Below are 6,351 nucleotides of genomic sequence, written 5' to 3'. Positions count from 1 at the left end.
CCACAAGCCTTTTTGTCATCCAGAAGATGCTAATGATTCCCTGCTTCTTCCAGCTGGATTGATAGCAGTGACCCATTTCTCCTGTTCAGAGCGGAAAGTGTGGGTGAGGGATCCCAACCCCTCTCTCCCTCCCATGGGTAGACAGGAACTAATTCCATTATTTGTTCCTTGGCTACAGATACGTAAGAGACAGGCAAAGTCCAGGAGGTCAGCCCCTAGAAGATTCGTCAGTAAAATTCAAGAGAAAATAAATAGAAGAGCCACCCTACATTCCCCTGGCAGTCGATGGGAATGAAATATAAATAATAAACACAAAGGTAATCGATAAGCAAGCGTATGAACTTTTCCTGGTAGCAAAGGACCCTCGTGATGAAAGGTTTAAGGAATAATACTTACTCAAAAGGGAGTCTTATTTTGGTAAACATTGATGGAAGGAGGTGTGAGTCGTTTAATCGAAGGTGATTTTTTCACAGGGGAGAGGGCAGTATATTTGCTTTAAAAACAATAAAAATCAAATTGACAAGTCTCAGATTTTCTTTTGCTTAGTACAAGAAAGCAAACACACAGAAGCTTCTACAGAAGTGCCAGACCAGGCAGCGCGGAACAAAGCAGCAGGCATCTTTGGGCATTCAGGATCTCAAGGTTCTTACAGTCGAGACCATCTGGAAAGAGATTATTTCATTAGCCACACCCCCAAAGTTGGCCCTGTTAGCAAGTGTAATAGGACTTTTTTCAGTTTCATAAAATATCTTGATAACTGGAAAGTGCCCGTTAATGGTAACCTGTTCCGACTATGAATTTCACAAAGATTAATATACCCCTTTAGGTTTCTTAAGATTCTGTCAGGAGGCCTCCCCTAGTCTTGGGTGTTTTACAATCTCTGTGGGCATGAAGCTCAACTGAAACTACCATTCAACAGCCTAACTGTCATCTTCATCTTCTTCTGGCATAAAAATACATATTTTTTCCCATAATAAAGATTTTTTATAATAGCAATAAAGTAACTCCAGAGAACATGGTTGTCTTGAGATAGCTTAACTGTGTCTGGTGTCTCATAACGCCCTGGGGATACAGCAGGCTCATAACACTCCCTTTTGCTGCCATGTCTTTGCTTAATTAAGGAATAAAGCCAAAAGGTCAATGCTGGAGAAAAATGTAAATCTTCAAAACTTTTCATTCTTGACCCAAACTCCATGTCATAAAACCTCGGTTCTCTCTGTGACAAGCAGCACACCTAGCCGGTCAGCCAGCAGATACCAGCATACACATGACATCTGTAAAATACGCTTTTGACACCATGAAAATAAATTCCTGACCTGTGGACTTGGAATTCTGATTCTGCCTTCTTAGAGAGAGACCCTCACAAGCCATCTGCTTATCCCCAGTGAATGGAAAGCACTAATGGCAGAAGCCATCGACTTCGTCAAACATGATTTGCCACTGTATTTCAATGCATCAAACATTGTGTTGACTCTCATACAGCTAGACGACAAGAAAGTGAGGTCTGTGTGTGTCGTAGAGGGAAAATGAATATGTATCTTCTCTACGGCTTATTCGTTATTCCAATGCTGCTGTGAATGCAAAATATGATTTTGGTCCAATCGTTTTATTAGCTCACTGATTACTGTCCATCATAATGAGCGAGGTGGTTTGGGCATTGGTTGGGTTTACTGGAGCTGCAGTCTTTTGCAATGGAGGTTTACAGACTATATCACAGGCGCCACACTCAAATTTGATGTTTCTGACCAATGATACTCATTTTAAACAGGACATGTTTGGTCCCTAAACTGATTTGTTAGAGCTGGTACAATGAAATAATAAATATTTACTTGGCTTCAAGAAATAGACCCTTCCCATTACATTCATGGCTGTGCTAATTGAAGGAAAAGTGTTATTCCATTATGGAGCTAATTATATGTCATCTGCTTCTCTCTCAGATGAATAAATGGACAGACAGATGCTATGCTGATCAATTAATGTGATAGATCAATCAATTGATCTGGACTTAGATAATACGTATTTATGGAAGACAGAGAATGATTTATTTATTTTTTCTAGCAAATATGAGAATCCAAAAGTGACTTTATTGTACAGATGGGAACAGATGATGAGCAAAGAGTTGTCATTGTATTCTTGATGTGAAAAGAAAATTCATCCTTCTTCTTTTGCTTACATATTCAGCAGACATTACAGCTCAATAAAAATGGGATGTTTAAATATTTGATAAACATGAGTAGAACAATGCATTGCTAAAACTGCTGGAGTGGGCTGGCAGATTCTCATGGAAACATAAATTAGCCTATACAAATGGAATTGTTTGGTTATTCTGGCCTTAAAATTACCTCTTTCTCTCCTCTCTCTCACTTTTTTCTTTTCAATTGTTATCTCATACGGCTTGGGTTTTCACTGGATGAGTTTCAAACTATACAAACTGTCAGTTTCACTAACCAAGTTAAATGACTCTCGCACTAGTGCCTAGACATTTGTGAGCTTCTCTTAGCTATCATTCAGCAGAAGCAAGTGGAGAGGTTCTCAGACTCTATGGATTTCACATCGTTCCTTACAGCAGCCTGAAAGTCCAGTGTGGCATCTGGTGGCCAGAGAGATGCCAAAGAGGGAAGTGCATGGCTGTCAATGAGGGTTGCCAGATGCTAGCCTTTTATCTAGATGGGCTCTGGACTTCACGGATAGAATAGAATGTGGAAACAAAAAACAGAGAGACACCATTTCTCTGTGTGTGTATGTTTACGTTTTGAAATTGTCTCCTCTGACTTCCCCCTTCATGATTCTGAAAGCCTGTCTGCTGTTGGTGTTTCTAAAATTCAAAAACAGTAAAGGAAGCCATGGGATTTATAAAGTAAAATGACTGACATGCTTGGCCAAGATAGACTCCCATACTGAGGGCTTTTAGTAAAGTTTGATTAAGGATAGGATTATAGCAAGGATCACAGAATGGAGAATTCACTCAGCAAACACAGAGGCCATTGGAGAGGTTTGAGTTTCTGGAGTTGTCAAATAGCAGAATAAATCCACTTGCTAAGAACCTGCCAGATGCCAGGCACGGAGCAAGGTGATCTACCTAAGAAAAAGTAGTAATCGTACTGAATTATGATTATGAACATAGAAAATGTTCTGTCTAGACCAGGGTTTCTTGAAGTTTGGGGCACCCAGGACATCAGCATTAGACCCACAGGCAGTTGCCCAGGCTCTGACTTCCCAACTGAATCAGGTTGGCAGAGGGCAGGGGTAAGGATGAGGTGGAATGGGGGGGTGGGAATCATCACATTTAGAAGAAGTATCTCAGATGATTCTTACCCACGCTGATGTCTAAGGATGCTGATCTAAGCCATTGGGCCTCCCATTAAATGAGCACAAGACTCTCTCTTACAATTTGTGTTCTAGTTTTTAGTTGTTCCCCAGTGTATTAGTTTCCTGTGGCTGCTGTAACAAATTACTACAAATTAATGGCTTAAAACAAGACAAATTCATTCTCTTATCATTCTGGAGGCCAGAAGTCCAAAATCAGCTTCACTGGGCCAGCGTTGATGTGTCGGCAGGGTCACACTAGAAGGGAGCATCTGTCCCTCGTGTTGTCCAGCCGCTAGAGCTGCTTCCTCCTCTTCCTTGGCTCGGGGCCCCTTCCCCCATCTTCAAAGGCTTCTCTGACTGTGCTGCCCTCTGCCTCTGTGTCGCGTGAACTTCTTCTCTCCTGTGTCAAATCTCTGCTCCCCTCTTATAAGGACACTTGTGATTGCATGCAGAGCCCACCAGGATAATCTCCTCAGCTCAAGATCCTTAACTGAATCACACCTGCAAAGTCTCTTTGACCATACAAGGCAACAGTCACGGGTCCCAGGGATTGGAACATGGATAGCTTTGGGGGCCATTATTCCCCCTACCATGCCTAGTCTTGACAATTTTTTTTAAGTCAGGTTTATTGCGGTATAATTTACACACAATAATATTCACCCATTTAAAGTGTACAGTTTGATGAGTTTGACAAGAGTACACAGTTGTGTAACTACCACACAAACAAAACAGAGAACATATCCTTTGGCCCAAAAAATTCCCTGTGCCTCTTTGTAGGGATCTGTTTTCTGTCTCTATAGTTTTGCCTTTTCTAGAACATTATATAAATGAAATCATGTAGTACGTGGTCTTTTGTGTCTGGTTTCTTTCACTTAACATGATGTTTTTGAGATTCATCCATGTTGCTCTGTGTTGTTATCTCATTTTTTTTTCATTACTCGATGGCATTCCATTGAATGGATATACCACAATTTCTGTATCTATCCTCTAGTTAATGGCATTTGGGTTGTTTTCTCTTTGGGGCAATTATGAATAAAGGTGCTATAAACATTTGCTTGTAGATCTTTATGTGGATCTGTTTTCATTTCTCTTGAGTAAATACCTATGAGTGGAATCGATGGATTGTGCGATAAGTATGTGTTTAGCATTTTAAGAAACTGCTGAGCTGTTTTCCAAAGTAGCTGTATGATTTTGCATTTTTACTAGCAGGGTATGAGAAAGTTCTAGCTTTTCTACATCTTCATCGACACTTGATATGGACTTTCTTTATAATTTTAGCAATCCTAGTGGGTGTGGTCTAGTAGTTAAGACTTGGTGTTCTCACCGTCTCAGCCGGGGTTTGTTTCCCAGTCAGGGAACCACGCCACGCATCCATCAGTGGTCAGACTGCGGTGGCTGCATGTTGCTGTGATGCTGAGAGCTATGCCACCAGGATTTCAAATACCAGCAGGGTCACCCATGGTGGACAGGTTTCAGCGGAGCTTCTAGACAAAGACAGACTAGGAAGAAGGAGCTGCCCACCCACATCCAAAAAAACTGGCCGTGAAAACTCTATGAATAGCAGTGGAGAAGCATTGTCTGATGCAGTGCTGGAAGGTGACAGGATGGTGCAAAAAAGACCTGGAAGGGTTCCATTCTGCTCTACACACGGTTGCAAGGAGTCAGAATCCACTCAACTGCACTAACAATAACATAGTGGGCATGTAGTGAGAGCTCATTTTAGTTTTAATTTGCATTTCCCTGATACTCAGTGGTGTTGAACACGTTTTCATGCACTGATTGGCTATTTCTTTATCCTTTTCGGTGAAACATCTTCTCAAATTTTTTTTTTTACCATTTTAATTGATTTTTGATCTTATTATTGAATTGTCAAAGTTCTTTATAAATTCTACATACAAGTCCTTTATCAGATGTGTTAGGCAAATATTTCCCCTCATCTGTAGCTTATCTTTTCACTTATTAACATCAATTATTTTTTAAGTTGGGAATTGGGGTTCAAGAAAATCCACCTCAAACGGACTCATAATATAAAACTTCAGACAGGAGAGCCTTTAAAAAGTAAAACTAAATTAACTTGCACACATTTTTAGCCCTCGATTTTGATCTTAAAATTAGTTACTTGAGAAAGAAAGTCACCTGGATCACAGACTCCCGGAGTCCCGTTTGTAATTTCCTGCTATATGACTGAAACATTCCATTTCTTCAGCTGTAATTTTCAGGGGGCACAAAACAGCGTTTGTTATTCTCTCAACATTTGGCTCTGTAGCCATTGTAAAGTGCTCATTGTGACGCCGCAGTGACATTCCTTGGTGACACTGGCACACCTCGGTGACACCGGCACACCGCAGAAAGCGTTTGGCAGAGTCTGGGACTATACATATTGAAGTTGTTTATTTTCGTTTAAGAAACAGACAGACAAGTTAATTTCACCTTCATTTGGGACACAGAAAAGAATCAATGTTTGCCAAATAGAAAAACACAAAATTGGTGAAGAGAAAAAATTGTATTTTCGAGCTTCTAAAATGGAATTAGAAACAGAGGAGAAAGGAGAAAAAAGGCTACACAAATGACTAGAGAGCACTGTCTTCAAACTGCCTCGGCCTTCAGCCTTCAACTTGAAATTCTCGCTTCTGGAAAGTTCCCTGGCTGAAGATCCTGTCCCAGGCTAAGAGGAGAAAGCAACTTCAAAAGACCTGGCTGGCATTTTCCTGGACGGGGCGCTGGTTTAGAAACATTCAGTGACTTGAGACTTGGGGTGAATACTGAAAACTGGAATGTACAAATCGCTTCCTGCTAGAAATACACCCTTGTCTGAAGAAGGTTTTACAGGGGGCAGAGCCTTATTTTAACACCCTGGACCTCAACACCCTCCGTCTCCCGGGGGAGAAATGTGTAAGTAACGTTCTGAAAACCAGAACCCAAATCCCTGAGGTCAGGGCGCCCAGATGAGGATGGGAGTGGGGACCCTCTCCAGGTACCCAGAGCTGGAGAACAGGCCCAAGTCCCGCCCTCCGGCGCCGGCCCCACCCCTGCTGACACCGT

At 41.5% G+C, this 6,351-nt stretch overlaps 1 long non-coding RNA gene across 1 annotated transcript; it reads right to left on the bottom strand.

The window, feature by feature from the left end:
* Nucleotides 1-516: 516 nt before the first annotated feature.
* On the bottom strand, nucleotides 517-5,572 carry LOC139075411 (uncharacterized). Its single transcript, XR_011525790.1, has 2 exons — nucleotides 5,446-5,572; nucleotides 517-662 (listed from the first exon to the last, which is right to left on the bottom strand). It is a non-coding gene; the product is annotated as an uncharacterized lncRNA (long non-coding RNA).
* Between the last annotated feature and the right edge of the window lie 779 nt (nucleotides 5,573-6,351).

The sequence above is a fragment of the Equus przewalskii genome, chromosome 13 (assembly GCF_037783145.1).
Source record: "Equus przewalskii isolate Varuska chromosome 13, EquPr2, whole genome shotgun sequence".
Lineage (NCBI taxonomy): Eukaryota > Metazoa > Chordata > Mammalia > Perissodactyla > Equidae > Equus > Equus przewalskii.
The sequence above is the reverse complement of the archived record's forward strand: the minus strand, read 5'-3'. Positions and strand labels throughout refer to the sequence as shown.